The following is a 19293-nucleotide window of genomic DNA, read 5'->3' on the forward strand; positions in this document are numbered from 1 at the left end:
TAGGGTTCATGGGAACCCCTTGATCACTATTTAAAAAATTAAGAAAATTAATACAATAAAACATACCTTTTTCTGTATTTTCATGTTGATTATTCCTACCAAAAAGTATGACAAACCTAAGGTGTCCCGTATGAGTACCTAAGTTTGCATTGAAACTAAAAATAAGAACAAACCTACCTAATGAGTCCTTATGTACACAAATCAAGAAGATGTTGGGTGCACGAGTGATTTTACAAAAGAGGGTTGCAACACTCAAAACATTCATCATACCACCTATTTTAGGGATTTGGTGCCTAATAATACCTATTTTGGGCACCAACAAAACACAAGGATTTAAGCTCTTGCGAACCAAACTGTAACGACCCGCCTCGTCGCTACGATATCACCACTCTAATATGTGATAATTTCAATTATTTTTTTAAATGAAAAATTTCTTAATTTGCTTATGAAAATAAAGTAATTTTGTCTTAACATACATTCACCAAAAAACACGCCATTACTTAAGTGAATATATAATTATATAGGAATAATAACTCGGTACCCATCATACACATAACGGAAATTAAATCAATTCATCATTATAATTAAAATCTAAGATTTTATATCTTTAACTCAATAAAATAAAACTTGAAAACCAACTACGGAGGAGTTGATTACAAAACACAACTCTCTCTCCCAAAATAATACCAACGTCATCACGCTGGCTTGGTGGCTCCTCACCAGGATCTTACTCCCTGCACCCTGCTGCTGTCATTCTGCTCCCACGAACAAGGTTCATGATCATCACAGGTATCGACCACACGATACAAAATTGTAAGGGTGAGTTCATTATAAAAAGAACCAATATCAAATCCAAATAACCGTAATTAGCAAGAAACATAGGCAAACATTATGAGCTTACACACCATTCACTATTCAACATCCACATTAAACAATTACTCATCATCCATTCATGGACATAATCAATACTGCACAAAATGATGCATGCACCTGACCTAAACTCTCAGATGCAATGTGGTACGTACCATCAACTAATACCAAGGAAATAGTCTAAGTGTATCCGCATGACACTTTCACTTAGGAAAACTAGGCAGCAAGTGTCGAGGCCACCCTGTCGCGCAAGGCAACTCCCCCCCCCCCCCCCCCACGGTGATCAGCCTGAGTCTCAAGGGAGTTCCAAACCGAGTGACACACCCTCTAGTACAAGTATTCCTCCATATAAGGAACTACAAGTACTTACTGGCAAAGTTTATACTATTTCCCGTGTCATATGAGGCATGAAACATGGGAGTCTCAAGTACATCACCATGGATGAATTAAAGCGCCTAAGCATCCCCCCAGAAATGCTTAAATTCTTTAACCACTCTAGTTTCCCACACAAAGGACATCCGACAAGGTCAATGCACCCCCCATAGACATACACAACATACGACGTATGTAAATGGACGTCTCAAGTACATGACAATGGATGAATTAAAGCGCCTAAGCATCCTCCCAGAAATGCTTAAATTCTTTAACCACTCTATTTTCCCCCACCAGGGACATCTGACAAGGTAATGCACCCCACCCACGAACATACACAACATCCAACGCATGAAACATGTGAGTCTCAAGTACATGACCATGGATGAATTAAAGCGCCTAAGCATCCCCTCCGAAATGCTTAAATTCTTTAACCACTCTGGTTTCCAACACAAGGGACATTCGACAAGGTCAATGCACCCCCCATGATCATACACAACATTCACATGTCAATGCATTTCCAACATCATCAACATTCCATTTCAATGTCATTCTCAACATAAACATCATCTAATTTCAATGACGTCATCAACAACAACAACAACCTCATTTCATATTCACATAATCATCATAAATATCAACATTGGCACATATCAATTAGAGTCATTAATAGCCACATCAACAGTAAGTCACATTCCACATATACATATTTCTGTCATGCTTGAGATTCACACTCCCCAGGTCTTCAAACAACACAAGTCAAATAAAGACAATAATTTCATTCATCAACAGTAAATATATCGCATCCCATTCGTGAAAACATAGTTTTACTTGAAAACCAGCATGCACATCAATAACAATTATATCACATCCCATTAGTTAAAAACATTGTTTTCTATAAAGAAACAATCAACATGCAACATCAATATCAAATATATCGCATCCTATTAATTAAAAATATAGTTTTCTTGAAAGAAAATTAGCATGCAATAGGGACAGGCAAATATTCTCATAGCTAGGTTCCCTGACCCTAACTATGGTGTCAAAACGGTAAATCTTATAATAAACTCCCTTTACCTATTGTGAGCTTCCCATCGGTTTCCTCTTTGCACCACTTAGAGACCTCTTTCTTGTTCACATTTGTTGGTCCAATGCAAGTTTCTATTAGGCCAAAATGAAGGAAATTACTATGGATTTCAGAAATAAAGCTAGTGATAATATTCTGAGTCAAAATCCTTGTCAAAACGTAAAGGGCTAAAAGGCGTTTCAAATTTTAGAAAAGGAACATCATTTTGAAATTCCGATCACGCCAATGTGACCGGGGTTTGGTGAAGGTCCCGAAAATAACACTCATTTTATGAAAAGATAACGTTTACAAAGTCTCTTTGTTTAGGGTTTTTCAAAGGAAGTGCAAAATATACAATGGTGGTTCCAAAGTCAGAAAAGATGCAAAGACAAGCTGAAACTAACAAGGAACCAACATAGAATCATGGTTACCTCGAAGAAAACCATGAAGGTCAGATTGGGCTTTGTTCTCAACCGAAACAACGAGACAAGCTTGGAAGATTCCACTTCGATTGAAGGGTTCCTCTCGGTGTGGGGTTTCAATGGAGAACTACGACGGTTTGTGGTGGCTACTGGTGGCTGTGGGTGATGGAGAAGAAGCTTGGGACATTGGAAATGGTTTTGGAAGAAGGAAATGGCATTTTTCCAAGGCTACACAGAATACAAAGGCTGAAACACTCAAGTGCTTTTGCTCTTGGGAAAAGAATTGTTTATCACACACCAGATGACATATCGCAGATCGCAACTGTCAGATTCTGGACATCTGTCCTTTGAACCTCCAGACCACATTTCAAGAAGATCCAACGATTAACGAATGCAGGAGAGCGCTTTTACCAAGATGGTTTTGGACAACTTCCTTGAGAAGCTTCATTAAGAGGCTTCCTCGTAAGGCTTCTTTGGGAAGCTTTCTTGAGAGGCTTCTTTGAGAAGTTAACGCTTTAACTACCAACACCCTTCTAATAACTAAACTCACCTCCTTGAAAATAAAACACGGATAAAATAACACAACAAATATAATTAAACATCAAATATAATTACTAATAATATTTCAGGGTGTTACAACTCTCCCACCCTTTTAGAAATTTCGTCCCCGAAATTTACCTTACTCAAACAAAGATGGATGAGTTTCTCGCATCTAACTTTCTAATACCCATGTGGCATCTTCTCCTGATGCACCTCCCCAGATCACCTTGACCAATCAAATCTCTTTCCCTCTTTGGTGTTTTGTTCGCCTATCCTCTATCCTCAAAGGAAATGTTTCATATGTCAAATTCTCCCTCACTTGTACGTCATCCAATTCAATCACATGGAATGGATCATGGACATACTTATGGAGTTGAGACATATGAAAGACACTGTGAAGATTAGAAAGAGACGGGGGTAATGCAATTTGGTATGTCACAGGGCCAACTCTCTTAAGAATTTAGAAAGGACCGATAAAGCAAGGTGTGAGTTTTCAAGATTTCAATGTTCGACCAACCCCAGTCCATGAAGTGACTCTCAAGAATACATGATCACCAACCTCGAATTCCAGATCTTTCCTCCTCTTATCATGATAACATTTCTGCCTACTCTGAACAGCCCTCATCCTTTCTTGGATCAACTTGACCTTCTCTGTGGTTTGTTGTACCACTTCCGGTCCTAAGGTGAGGTCTTCTCCGAGCTCTAGCCAACATAAGAGTGTCCTACAACTTCTAACATACAAAGCCTCATAGGGAGCCATGCCATTCATAGAGTGAAAACTATTGTTATAAGTGAACTCTATAAATGGAAGAAAACTCTCCCAACTTCCCTTTTGCTCTAAGACACACACCCTCAAAAGGTCCTCCAGCGACTGAATGGTCCATTCAGTCTAGACATCAGTCTGAGGATGGTAGGATGAACTTAGTCTAAGCTTGGTTCCCAAAGCTCTGTTCAGGCTCTCCCAAAATCTAGAGGTAAACCTAGGATCTCTATCAGACACTGATGCAATCCTACCCCCCAAGGGTATTGGATAGAAGATTCCAAGAGGCTTGGGCTAGAGCTACTAAAGAAGGCCCTAGGGTTCTCATGAACCTTAGGGTAGATTTTTGAGTCCATGGGTCAAGGTTGGATCCACTCTTCTTTGTAAATATTAGAATAGGTTTTTCCTTCTTTTGGGCCTTGTATTTTGGCCATTCTAGTAGTATAGGGTTTTAGCCTTGTATTTCAGGGCATTTTGAGTAGTCTTTGTAGTATAGACTTTTTTTTGTTTGTATTTTCATGTATTTTGTCAAGGAGGTGAGCTTAGTTTTTAGATGGGTGTGTGTAGCTAAGCTCTAGCTTCTCAAGGAAGCTTCTCAAGGAGGTGAGCTTAGTTTTTAGATGAGTGTGTGTAGCTAAGCTCTAGCTTCTCAAGGAAGTTTTCTTAAGAAAGCTTCTCAAGAAAGCTACCTAGTCTATAAATAGAAGCATGTGTAACACTTGTTGTAACTTTGATGAATGAGATTCTTGTGAGACACAACTCAAAGTTCAACTTCTCTCCCTTTTTCTTCCTTCAATTTCGTGCTCCCCCCTCTCTCTTTCTCTCCCTCTTTCTTTTCCTCCATTGAAGCATCCTATCCAAGCTTCTTATCCAAGGCTCATCTTGGTGGTGAAGCTCCTTCTTCCATGGTTTATTCCCTAGTGGATGGCGCCTCCTCTCACCTCTTCTCATTTGTCTTCCGCTGCATCTCCATGGTGGAAAATCAAAATTAAAGGACCTCATTGAAGCTCAAAGATCCAGCCTCCATAGAAGCCCCACAAGCAAGCTTCCATCAAGTGGTATCAGAGCACAAGAGCTTCAAGTAAGTGCTCCTTAAACCTCCATTAATTTTTTGCTTTACCTTCTCTTCCATTGTTGTCTCTTCATTTTTTCTCCATGTATCTCCTCGCATGTCTTGTGATAAATGTTTTTAACATGATTCTTTAGAGTTTCCACCGATTAAACTTGCTATAGAAGCTAGATTTGATTTTCTATGGTTCAAATTTCTTGTTCTTGTTCTTGAACCATGAATTGTGTTGATTTTAGGTTCCTTTGAGTTTTGTCTTGTTATTTTTTGTGGCTGAAACCTAAACCATAAAATTCTTACAAAAATATTAAAGTAGAAGAAAACCTCAAAAATCTAGAGTGACTTGTTCACCTATTGTAGTTTTGTCATAGAAGTCATGTCTAGTCATGAAACTTGTCACATACGATTTCTTATGTTGTGCTGATTTTTTTTTCTTGTTTCTTTGTCTAATGTGGCGTCTCCAAAATAATGATTGGTTTAATAGTAATGATTTAAATAACAGAAACCATGGTAAATTTTTTTTTCTTCTTTTTCTTTTTCATTTCTTTCTCTTTTCACAATAATTAGGTTTAGAAGGAAAATCCTCACTATAGAGTCCTAAATGGCCAGTTCACAACTCTATTCGGAGTCATTTATTTCTTACCACTCGTAATCTCTAAACTATTTTGCTGTTTCAAAAGGCAGAGTATACCAACCATTACTTTAGGTCGTCACGTGAAAATAATAAAATACGGTCGGTAAACTCTTTTGCAAATAAAGTTTGCTAATGCTTTCTTTTCAAATAACAAGGCTAAACATAAGTACATTCATCATTTAATAGCTGTCCAAAATATGGGAGTTTTACAAAATGCATAGTGTCATCTAGAGCAAAGGTGTCCACAGTGGTGGCTTCAGCCAGATGTATACAATCATCAAATTCCTATACAATAGGTCTACCCATACAAAAACAAAAGAGTAAACCTAACAGTCAGTCCTAGATACACCCACCCTCAAAAGTATATAAAACTAATCCAATGAGCTGTCTACTATGATGAAGAGCCTCCACTGATCGCCATCTCTCCAGGGCCACTATCCTCCGTAGAGTCTGCCTCAGATGCCGACATGACGTCCTCGGGAGGATCCACCTCAGGGAGTGGGTCCTCATCACCCTCTAGAAAGTCAAGAGCATCCACAGCAGGCTCAGGAGGTAGCTCCTCAGGATCCTCCTCAGGGTCTTCCTCGGATGACGTTACCTCAATCACTTGGACTGGCTCCACTAGACGGTATGGTGTAGGCGTGGGTAGTATCCACTCCACAGTACACCGAAGCGTGCGCGCGGGTTCATCTGGATGCACCAATGAAGTAGCTGTAAATCGAATTGTGCCCCGAAATCGGCACCTCGTGTTGCCTTCGAGGGTCTCCCAAGCTCCCTCTAGGCACTCCATCTCCACTCGATCATGGATTAGCTGCGCTGCCATCACGATCTACAAGAAAGAAAAGAAAGGGGTAGACTCTTTCACGCGATATCTAACTACGTAGCAACACGATGCGTCCCATAACACTACATGTAAGTAAAAGGGGTATCTCTAGGCTTTTCATCTCTGGTAATCGATTACACAGCCTTGGTAATCGATTACCAGAGGCCAAACTCGAATTACACAGCTTCAGGACATGAAACCTACAAAAATGCACTGTGTAATCGATTACACATAACTGGTAGTGGTGTCCCAATCATATGTTCCTCTGTGTAATCGATTACACAGCCTAGTAATCGATTACCAGAGGCCTCCACAACATGCTGCCTTCATTTCTAAGCCTGGTAATCGATTACACCCCTTGGTAATCGATTACCAGAAGCCCTCATTTTCAAGCCTGGTAATCGATTACACTCCCTTGGTAATCGATTACCAGAGACCATCTTAGCCTCCTGTCTTCATTTTTAAGCCTTGTAATCGATTACCCACCCTTGGTAATCGATTACCAGAGGCCATATCCCATATATCAATCAAAGTTCACAGCTGGCCAGCCACCACACAAGCCTCCTTGTTTTGTGGTCTTAGTTCCTTTTATCTGTTGACTGCCAGGAGCTTGCCTGCTTAGGTACATCACAGGTTCTCACTGACTGACTATGCCCGGGTTGGGTTGGGATTGGTCAAGCTTGGTTTTGGGCAATAGCACCCCACCTGTCGTCCCCAAGGTCTCCTGACCCCCGCGACATATCTCCAGGTACCACTTTGTGGTCAACGAATAAAAGTAGGAAGTTTCACCCTTCTACACTTCCTCATTTCAAGCTTGTAGGATTATGGGGTACCCATCACATGTGGTACTAGGTGGTGGTCGGGTGATGGTGCAAAACGATTCTCCACATCCACAAATCACGTATAACCCACCATCCCCTGTTGCCCACCTCCAACTGAGCTCACGCACTCCCACGTAGCCCTTATCCTCGTTCCTCTCAACGTCGGGTCCCCATCAATCCTCCCAAGCTTCCACAACATCCAGGTAATTCCACATCCAATCATCATGGACTAACAAAACCAAGCAAAATAGGGCAAAGGCAGAAAACTCTGCCCAAAACACAACTTAAAATCACAGCTTTTCACATACAAATACCCCAGTAACATTTTCTTCGTTCCAATTCGTTAACCGTTGGATCGACTCAAAATTTTTACTGGAAGTCTCTAGTACATAAGTCTACATTTTGACCGTTGGGATATGCTAGAAAATGTCCAGAACCCCATATGTACTACCCTTTTCACAACCAGCCATACACAAGCATTTTTCTGCACTTATACAAAATTCTGTTGCACATTTCAACAGCAAAATTCTGCATAAAGTGCAGATTCGAAAACCACTCTTTCCCTCATCCAATTTTGCCCAAATTGAATCCTACAAGTCCCAAATCATGTACCAATCATGTCTAAACCAAGGACAAGCTTCAGACCAAAGCAACACAAAATCTAGGTATCCAAAACCCCTCAATTTAATGGATTTTCAAGGTTTGAGAAGTGAAATTGAGAATGAGGTAAATTTGGAGCAAACTCTCACCTCACACAAGTCTATAACATCAATTTAAACTTGCTCAAACTGGATTTACACCTAAAATTCCACCGAATCAAAATTTTACTCCTCAACACCCAATTTTACCCTAGAAATGGCTCTTTGTTCACTTTGGTCATTTGCCTTTCTCTCTAGCACAGCCCAAACTTTCTCATAAGTCCTAAATGACATTTCAAGCTAGGATTAACTCACTTTAACCTCCAAATACCACTAAATCCAGATTTGGCCTTCCAACTCTCAAAAACTCACTCTTTTTCCACTCATAACACCATATTCTCACTTTCTAACCCTAGGTTAACTCTACCCTTCATCCCTAGCAGTTTTCCATAAGCAATTTCAGCACACCAACATCAAAAGCATCATCATAAAAACCCTAAAACTGAATGGGTAAGCTTAACTCACTCAAACATAACAAGTTTAGCATGCTTTCGTCAAATCTCTTCACAAATAACTATCACAAAGCATTAACCAAGCAAAACTGCCCATCATATCTCCCAAAGCCCCATACCCACGAAAATCAAGTGAGAAAGAAGTCTACCCAAACCTGGAATTTCGAGGTCCCACACGTAGAGATGTGCTTCACGACTCCGAAAATGCCTTCCTTTCGCGATTTGGAGCAGAAATGGTGACCAAAGGTTGGAGCTTTGTTGGGCAACAATGGTGGATGAAAGAAAAGAAGAAGAAGGCTGCGTGAGAGAGAGGGAGAGAGCTTCTGAAATTTGGGGCTGAGTGAGGAAAGAGAGAGTGTTGCTTTTTGGTTTAAAAAGGCTTTTCTCTTTTCTATTATTTTATTTTAAGCTATGCCACATGTCTCCATTTGAGTGGAGCAAAAGGGCCCACTTTTTCTCTTGATGTGACTCATGCTTAGCCACATGAAGAGAAAAATCTGACCTTTTGAAATGCCAAAATCCTACCTCGATTTGTGTGCCATTCCTCTGGTTCTAGTCCCTCACGTTTCTCTGCGCCCGTCGGGGCCAGTTTTCGAAAGTAGGCAATATATATATCAAAACGCTCAGAATAAAACCCCGAGCGTGGTTCAGAGGTTGGTTTTGTAAATTTTAAGTCGCACGCAAAACAATGATTTTTAGACTAATTAATTGGGAATTAACCCATAACCTTCCAGTTACGGATTTCTCTTCCTTATTCAGCCTAACCCACGTATCTTGCCCCCACTATTCCTACTTCTACCAGGAGCATATATGCATATACACTGAATAATACTTATATATATATAATCATACAAAATGCATCGTTTACAAAAATTCCGGGTAGAAATTTCCAGGATGTCACATCTATCTCATTTGTTCACGAGTGTATGAAATTAATTTAGCCTATTATTTGATTTGAGTCAAATCTTTCATGTTAATTAGTCCTTAACATGTTCATGCAAAATTCTTAGAGAGTCTTTGATTGTGAACCTTTTCTTGAACTTTTAGGTTTCCTTTTGATTGTGTCTATTGTGAATTTGAGTTTTGGTGATTGACTTGCTGGCTGAAATGTTGATCCTAAGTGAATATTGAACTCTTAAAACTGTGGTAAACAATCCTAGTGAGTTCAACATACATAGGAAGGTTGAAAGTAAGCCCAAGGAAATCAATATACCATGCTTAACAAAAAAATCGCTAGTGCTGGCAGCTTGGACATACAAACTTGTAAAAATTACTGAGAATTGGTTACTTCGAATTTTGAGCTGAAATGTTTACTGAATTTGCTAGACATCTGGAAAAAAGTTATAAAGAAAGAACCAAGTGATTTGGATAAAAGGAAAAAATACTAAAAATCACACAAGTTGGCAGAAAAATCAGTATCCTGGAAAAAAAAGTGAAAGGGAAGTGTGCTTGTTGTTTTGGCTCAAAATTTATTCTATAATTGGTGGCTATGTTATACCAATCTTAGTTCCGAAATTTCAATTGAAAATTACTGTGAAAACAAGTGCCAAAGCTAGAGGTTTGTTGAGTCTTTTTTTTTTTATATAGTTTTTTTACTCTACTCTAGAGCCATTCTAAGTTTCTCTTTGAGTCCTAGCTTGCTTCTATGTCCTTTTCATTGCTTTAATTGTTGTGTAATCCTTGAAAAATTGTCTTGCTAAAATTCCATTGGTTTAGCTTTCATTTCATTTTTTTTGGTCTTTGGTTATTGCTTGTCTCTTTGTTTCCTTGTTTGTGGGTTGCCATATAGGGAATTGGAAGGAGGATTGGTGCCATCCCTTGAAGAATTTGAGTCAAGAAGAAAGGGGACAACCACCTTAAGAGATATTGGACTAAGAAGCACTCTAAATTGAGTGAATCACCAAAGAGAGAACAACCACCAAAATTGAGGACCGTTTTGTAATTTTGTAATTTGCAATTTACTTACCTTCATTGCTTACAAGTTTTGTAACAAAAAGACCTTTCATTGGAAGTGTGTTGGGAGCCTCCAATAGGTTACCAAACTTCCATTTGTGTGTAATAATTTTTGGCAATTTTTCCATAGGATAGTGAATGTTTTGTTGGGAACCTTGAATGTGGTCATCCAAACACTCTTAGGATTCACCTAGTTTACTTTTCTTGCTTACTTTCATAGCTTATTTCCTTTACCTTCCATTGTCAAACCACCTAGATAGCTTGCATTTTACCAATTAGTTTTTTTTCCTTATCTTTCACACCTCTTTTAGTGTTTATTTTGGCTAGTTTCAACCATAGTCTCTTTTACCTTTTGTTTTCAAACCTCCAACAAGAAAGAACCACAACTTAGGAACCAACATGAGTCATCATTCATCTAGTGTTAATGGCGAGGGTACTAGTCATAAAGACCCTTTATCTAGAATCTTAGATGAGTTGAGCTCCCTCAAGTTATGGAAAGAAAAACAAGAGAGAAAAGAAAAAGGAAAAAAAAAAGAGTGGAAGAAATAAGTCAAGATGAAAGAAAGAAAATAAGAGAGGAAGAAAGAAGAAAAATAATGAAAGAAATGAAAAGAGAAAAACATGCCTCCTAAAGTAGTCATAACTCTTGAAAGAGCCTAAGTGAAGAACTTCGTGACTATTATGAAGGAAGGCATAGGCCACATCTTAGACCTCACTCCCATAGAAGAGAAAAGGAAAGAAAACCTCAAGAGGCTAACATTAACCTCCCATACTTCCATGGGAAGGACAATGTAGAGGCTAACTTAGTTTGGGAAATAAGGGTAGAGCCACAACTTAAAAAGAAGTCTACATCAAAATCTTATGGCACTCACTCTTATCCAAAGAAAGACCAAGGTCAAGGCATCTTAGGGGTGACACCTTCTAAGCCCAAAGATGATAAGGGGAAGACAATAGAAAAGCTAGCCCCTAAGGCTAGTATGCAAGAGAAGACTAGCTCTATAAAGTGCTTTAAATGTCTTGGAAGAGGACACATTACTTCTCAATGCCCCACCACAAAAACCATGATGATGAGGAGCCAAGATATTTATAGTAGCCAAGATGAGGCTACTACGTCACCTTCCTCTAGTGAAAGCGAAGAAGCAAAAGGGGAAGAATCTAGTGAAGAAATCTACCCCCAAGAAGAAGGACAACCTTTAATGGTTAAGGAGGAGTGTAAGGAGGTAAGTGTCTCCTCCAAGAGGTTAGTTAAGAAGGAAAGTCATTTCGAAATAAAGACAAATATTAAAGAAACTTCCCCTCTTAGACAACCTCCACATCTTCTCCTTTGTAAAAAGACACTTGTTAGCACTGCCACACCTCTTGGGCTTGAGGTTATTCCTCAAGTAAAGGAGTTGTTGGATGAGGGTTTGGTTCTTAAGAGCTTAAATCCTTGTGCTTTGTTGGTGCCCAAAATAGGTATTATTAGGCACCAAATCCCTATAATAAGTGATATGATGAATTTGTTGAGTGTTGCAACCCTCTTTTGTAAAATCAGTCATGCACCCAACGTCTTCATGATTCATGTACATAGGGACTCATTAGGTAGGTTTGTTCTCATTTTTGGTTTTAATACAAACTTAGGTGCTCATATGGGACACCTTAGGTTTGTCGTATTTTTTTTGTAGGAATAATCAACATAAAAATACAGAAAAAGGTACGCTTTATTGCATTACATTACTTAATTTTTTTAAATAGTGATCAAGGGGTTCCCACAGACCCTAAGAGAATAAAGATCATTCCTGATTGGCCCACTCCACCAAGTATAAGGGAAATCTGGGGCTGCCATGACTTAACAAACTTTTACAAAAGGTTTATCCCATATTTTTCTATACTTGTAGCACCATTCATTGAGTTGGTGAGGAACCATGTTCCCTCATGGGAAGATGTCCATGAAAGGAGTTTTCAGACCTTACCCTACTCTAACATACCCAACACCACTAATACGTATGTTTTTATTCTTTTTACAGGTGTCGAGGGAAGGAGCCCAGAGTATGAAGAACCTCAGAATTTGAGGTCAAATCCTTTCCAAGGTGGAGGGGATGATGCAATCCTACCCCCCAATGGTATTGGATAGAAGACTCCAAGAGGCTTGGGCTAGAGCTACTAAAGAAGGCCCTAGGGTTCTCATGAACCTTAGGGTAGATTTTTGAGTGCATGGGTCAAGGTTGGATCCACTCTTCTTTGTAAATATTAGAATAGGTTTTTCCTTCTTTTGGGCCTTGTATTTTGGCCATTCTAGTAGTATAGGGTTTTAGCCTTGTATTTCAGGGCATTTTGAGTAGTCTTTGTAGTAGAGACTTTTTTTTTGTTTGTATTTTCATGTATTTTGTCAAGGTGGTGAGCTTAGTTTTTAGATGGGTGTGTGTAGCTAAGCTCTAGCTTCTCAAGGAAGCTTCTCAAGGAGGTGAGCTTAGTTTTTAGATGGGTGTGTGTAGCTAAGCTCTAGCTTCTCAAGAAAGTTTTCTCAAAGAAGCTTCTCAAGGAAGTTTTCTTAAGAAAGCTTCTCAAGGAAGCTACCTAGTCTATAAATAGAAGCATGTGTAACACTTGTTGTAACTTTGATGAATGAGAGTCTTGTGAGACACAACTCAAAGTTCAACTTCTCTCCCTTTTTCTTCCTTCAATTTCATGCTCCCCCCTCTCTCTTTCTCTCCCTCTTTCTTTTCCTCCATTGAAGCATCCTCTCCAAGCTTCTTATCCAAGGCTCATCTTGGTGGTGAAGCTCCTTCTTCCATGGCTTATTCCCTAGTGGATGGCGCCTCCTCTCACCTCTTCTCCTTTGTCTTCCGCTGCATCTCCATGGTGGGAAATCACCATTAAAGGACCTCATTGAAGCTCAAAGATCCAGTCTCCATAGAAGCCCCACAAGCAAGCTTCCATCAGACACTATGCTAGATGGCACACCATGTAATCTGACAATCTCACTAATATATAGGGAGGTTAACTTCTCCAAAGAGAATCTAATATTAATGGGAATAAAGTGAGCAGACTTGGTCAGTCTGTCAACAATAACCCAGATAGAATCTAAACATCTAGGGGTTCTAGGTAGTCCTACCACAAAATCCATGGAAATACTGTCCCACTTTAACTAGGGTATCTCTAAAGGTTGTAACTTCCCTGATGGTCTCTGATGTTCTATCTTAGCCTTCTGACATACTAGGCATGCATAGACAAACTCACTAACCTCTCTCTTCATGTTGGGCCACTAAAACATCATCTTCAAATCCTGATACATCTTGGTAGCACCAGGATGGATGCTCAAATTACTCCTATGTCCTTCCTCTAGGATCATCTTCCTAAGTTCAGGCACATTGGGAACACAAATCCTATCTTGAAGTCTCAAGACTCCCTCTGATCCAACATTGAACCTACTATCTCTTCCTGACTCTATAGCTTTTAACTAAGTCCTTAGAAAAGGATCAATCTTCAGGCCTTCCCTGATATCACCTAGTAACTCACTAGTCATCCTCAAAGTTCCTAATCTTACACTATTAGGAGTAATCTCACATGCAAGGCTAAGGTCTCTAAACTGTTCTAGGAGATCCATCTCTCTAACCATCAAGGCAGACATATGTAGGGATTTCCTACTCAGGGCATCAGCCACTACATTGGCTTTGTCGGGATGTTCAACTCTTTCCGACTAAACAAGTACTTAAGGCTCTTATGATCGCTAAACACCTCAAACTTTGAGCCAAACAAGTAATGCGTCCAAATCTTAAGGGCAAAAACTACAATAGCCAACTCCAGATCATGGGTGGGATAATTCCTCTCGTAAGTCTCGAGTTGTCTAGAAGCATAGGTGTCGCAACCTACCCTTCGGCGGGAGGGCGACGCGAGACTCGCGGGATTCGTGTTCCACGAAAGGAATACGTGCGGAGTCGCCACCAACGTTTATTTGAGGAAAACATCGGAAAAACCGGAAAAGACGCGATCTACGAACTTTTAAGTGAAAGGTTCGGGAGTTGTATTTACGCACGGGGAAGGTATTAGCACCCCACACGTCCGTCCCAAGGGACGACAGCCTTTAATCGAATGTGCAAACATGACTTTTGATTTTTACGTTCCCTTTTATGTCCTTATATCCTTTATACCCTTTTTATATTTTTCCCTTTTTGTGGTCGACAAGGGTGTTTCCCTTTGCTCCTACGTATTCCTCAATTTGGGATGAGAAAATCAGACCTACGTAGTTCTTTCTTATCAAGTGATTCTTTTTTACTTAAGTGGTGATCATTTTAAGGCGTTGGTGATCGAGGCCGTACCCGAATCAAATAAACATGAAAATGCAGTAACTAGGAAGTGATCCTAGGTCGTTTCCCAACGAGCAGTGACAAGCCAAATGTTCATAATATACTTGCAGTAACAGTAACGATGGGGGGGGGGGGTTTGGTTGTTTGGTAATTAAAGAGCAGAACAAATAAAATGGAATACGAAACTACTAATACTAAAAACGGGTTGTTTCCTCTGATTCAGAAGCCACTCTCTTATCCTGGGTTATGGAGAATTTGTCCCTAACAGTCAACCACTTAATCCAACCCTATTTCAATTTACTAAGCGAAAATCAACTTAGGGTTTTCAATACGTGATTAGGCACCACATACACCAGTTAGCCCTTCGTCCATTAAGCATGAACGCAAGTTAGGCTTAGAGGCAATTAATCGAACACGAAGCGTGCACTGATTAATATTCACGAAATTGGGATAACTGGTGAAGGGAAAACTGCCAGGAAACCACATTACAAACGAAACCTCAAAGAGAGTTGGGCTTCGTCCTCAAAAGGAAACAACACCAGAAAATCTAGCCTTCCATGTATTCAAACAGAAAACGCAAATGAAACATGAAGCAGAAACGTAAATGAACAAGAACGTAAATGAATAGAAACGTAAATGAACAGAAACATAAATGAAAGTAGAAGAAGAAGCAAGAATGAACTCGTAATTAGAGGCAGAAAACGTAAAATTGCATTACGAACTCAGAAACGTCAAAACAGAAAAACGAAAACCCTAAAACAAAGCTCTGAATAATGAATAGCATAACAGAATAGAATCCCCTGCACGAATCCCAAGGTAGCTATTTAAAAAGAGTCACTCAAAGTCACTGGGCCCTATTTCAATACTCTGGCCCAAAACGAAATAAACACTGAACAACATAAAATAAAATTGCGAAATTTCCTAATTAGAAATTAACTAAGGTAAGCGCTGCTTTATTTGCCCTCTTCAAGTCCACAACCAAAATCCGGATTAAGCCCAATGTTTCATTAATTCCTGAAATTAGATTAAAAACATCAAATTAGCTAAATGAGCCCAAATAATAAAACTGCCTAATTAATTGACAATTAAGACCAATCAATAATTAAAATGGTGCAAAAAGGGTTTAGAAAATAGAAGAAAATGATGGCACATCAAAACCCCCCATACTTAGCCTTTTGCACTCCTGGGCAAAATGAAACAAAGAACAAAATCCAAGGATATGAAAGGGAGACAAACAAAAACATTCACATATTTCTCAATGAACATCAAGGAATGAAAGGAATGGGTAACATCTAACATAAGGAGATCCAAAAAGTCAAGACATTCATGAAAATCATCCAAGCAACCCAATCATGGCAAAATAGTTAATCAGCTCAAGAATGAAAAGTGATAAAGCCTCACAAGATATACACTCTATCTCTCAAGTGTCTAGGCTACTATTTACCCTCAAAGCACCCATGAAAGCAAACACCACATAAACTTGGCAAGATTCTAAAACACCACATAAACTTGGCAAGATTCTAAAATTGACAATCAACCCATAAACACGAGCACATGAGGATCAAAAGGTCTTTTAAGGTTGTAATGGGGCCAAGGACAAGGTATGGAGAAATATGGAATAAGTGGCTAAATCCCAAAGGAATAGAGGAGCAAAGGGGAATAAGTACATATTAAGAAAAAAAATAAAAAGAAGTAAAGATAAAAATTAAACATGAAGAGTAGAACCAAGAGTTTCATCATTCTTATGCCATTTAAGATCTTATTCACTCAACTTTATTGCTTTTCTTTTCTTTTTTTCTTTTTTTTTTTTTTACTCTTTAGCCTTTGAGAAACAACATTTCATTCAGCATGTCCAACATTTAACTAATATACAATGTACATCAAGTATGGCCCAAAATACATCATGAAGCATAGCCAACAAAACAAGTTGTCCAATGAAACAAAAACCCCCCACACTTATTCCCAAAACAATTCCAAAGCTCCAAAATTCCTTAAGGATATGGTAATATCATGGTTTTTCACTTAAGGCTTGTAGTGAGCTTCAAAACAAGGAAAGGGAAACAAGGCTCAAAAGGGCTATCAAAGGAATTAATTCAAGGTAAGTCCATTTGGCTAGAAGCTTATAAGAACAAAATTGCCTTAATCATTTCCAAATATGCATGTGAATTAGGACGCATCAACAAGAATCAAGCCAAGGCTATTGTGCAAGCAATCAATGGGGCAAAACACACCAAATGATTATAATGATGGATGGCTCAAATTCTCACAAAGGTAAAATCATCACTTTCAAATTGAGCTTTCAAAACTATCATGACATGTAGAGAAGAATCAAGGATTTCAAGTCACAAAATGTCAAGAACTTTTATTTTCAAAACAATTACCCATTTCTTGAACATATCCTATAATTCAAAGAAAAACATGCAAAGTCGTACGTGCACACGAAATTGACCCAAAATATTAAACTGAAAATCCGACGAAACTAACAACATTAATAAATTAACACAACTAACAAATTAACAAAACCAACAAAACTAGCAAAACCAAAGAACACTCCCCGCCATACTTAAACAACACATTGTCCTCAATGTAGCACAATTAAAAGATTAAAAAAAATTAAATCATCAAAGAGAATCGGACAAGTGTAATAAAAGCAAAGAAGGAGATAGGAAAAGAAAAACTCCCTAAGTCATGGTGGAGGAAGAGTAGGGTGGAGTAAGGAAGTCTCTTCCACCACTACGTCCACTAAAGAAGGGTTCGTGAGGAATGGCTTAAGTCGATGTCCATTGACCTTGAAGCTCTTGTTTGTGGAGTCGCTTTTGATCTCAACTGTACCATAAGGAAAAACATTAGTAACAACAAAAGGACCAATCCACTTAGACCTCAACTTACCACTCATGAGTCCAAGTCTAGAATTATACAATAACACTTTTTGCCCAACCACGAAGTCTTTTTTAACTATCATGCTATCATGGAACTTCTTGGTCTTTTCTTTGTAGAACTTGGCATTCTCGTAGGCTTCTAGGCGGATTTCATCTAACTCACTCAGTTGCAACTTCCTTTCCTCGCCAGCTTGATCCATAGAGAAGTTGCAAGTCTTCACTGCCCAGTATGCTTTGTGCTCAATTTCCACTGGAAGATGACATGCCTTTCCAAAGACAACCCGATAAGGAGACATTCCTATGGGTGCTTTGTAGGCAGTCCGATGTGCCCAGAGAGCATCATCAAGCCTGGTACTCCAATCTTTCCTGTTTGGCTGCACAATCTTCTCTAGAATTCTCTTGATTTCCCTGTTAGAAATTTCTGCCTGTCCATTAGTCTGGGGGTGGTATGGTGTGGATACCTTGTGTACCACCCCATACTTTTTAAGCAGGGCATGCATTGTCCTGTTGCAAAAATGGGTTCCTTGATCACTAACAATTGCTTTAGGTACTCCAAACCTGCAAAACAGATTAGACCTGACAAAGTCTGCGACAACTTTAGCATCATTAGTTCTAGTGGGCTTGGCTTCCACCCATTTTGAAACATAATCAACTGCAAGGAGAATATAAACATAACCAAAAGAGACAGGAAAAGGACCCATGAAATCTATACCCCAGACATCAAACACCTCACAGAATAGCATAGGTTGCTGAGGCATTTGTTGTCGCCATGTAAGTGTATTTCCTGCTCTCTGACACTGCTCACAAGTGCTGCAGATCTTCCACGCATCTTTAAAGATGGTGGGCCAATAAAAACCACAATCAAGCACTTTGCGAGCTGTCCTTTGAACACCCAGATGACCTCCTGGTGCGGAAGAATGACAGAACTGCAGGACTGAGTCAGTCTCATGATCTGGAATGCATCGTCTAATGACCTGATCACTGCACAATTTCCACAAGTAGGGGTCATCCCAAATAAAATGCTTAGCATCACTTTTAATCTTATCTTTTTGGGCCTTAGATGCTAAGGGAGGAAAAACAGAGGCAACTAAATAATTGACAATGTTAGCAAACCAGGGAGTAGAAAGAGAGTCAGAAATACTATACAATATATACAAATGATCATCCGGGAAATCATCCCGAATAGGTGAATCTGCATCAGAGACACGTTCGATCCGGCTCAAATGATCAGCAACTAGATTTTGTGCTCCGCTCCTATCACGGATCTCCAAGTCAAACTCTTGGAGCCAGAGCATCCATCGGATCAACCTAGGCTTAGAATCAGCCTTCTTCAACAAGTACCTTAGAGCTGCATGGTCAGTATAAACAATAATGCGAGTACCAAGCAAATAAGATCGAAATTTTTCAAGAGCAAAAACTATGGCTAGAAGCTCTTTCTCAGTAGTAGTATAATTTGCTTGGGCAGCATCTAAAGTCCTAGAAGCATAATATATCACCCTGGGCAAATTATCAATTTTCTGAGCAAGGACAGCCCCCAATGCATAATTTGATGCATCACACATAAGCTCAAAAGGGGCTGTCCAATCGGGTGCCTGGATGATGGGGATGGTAGTCAACGCTCTTTTGAGGCAATCAAAAGCCTCTTTGCATC

The sequence above is a fragment of the Glycine max genome, chromosome 14 (genome assembly GCF_000004515.6).
Source record: "Glycine max cultivar Williams 82 chromosome 14, Glycine_max_v4.0, whole genome shotgun sequence".
In the NCBI taxonomy this organism is placed as follows: Eukaryota; Viridiplantae; Streptophyta; class Magnoliopsida; order Fabales; family Fabaceae; genus Glycine; species Glycine max.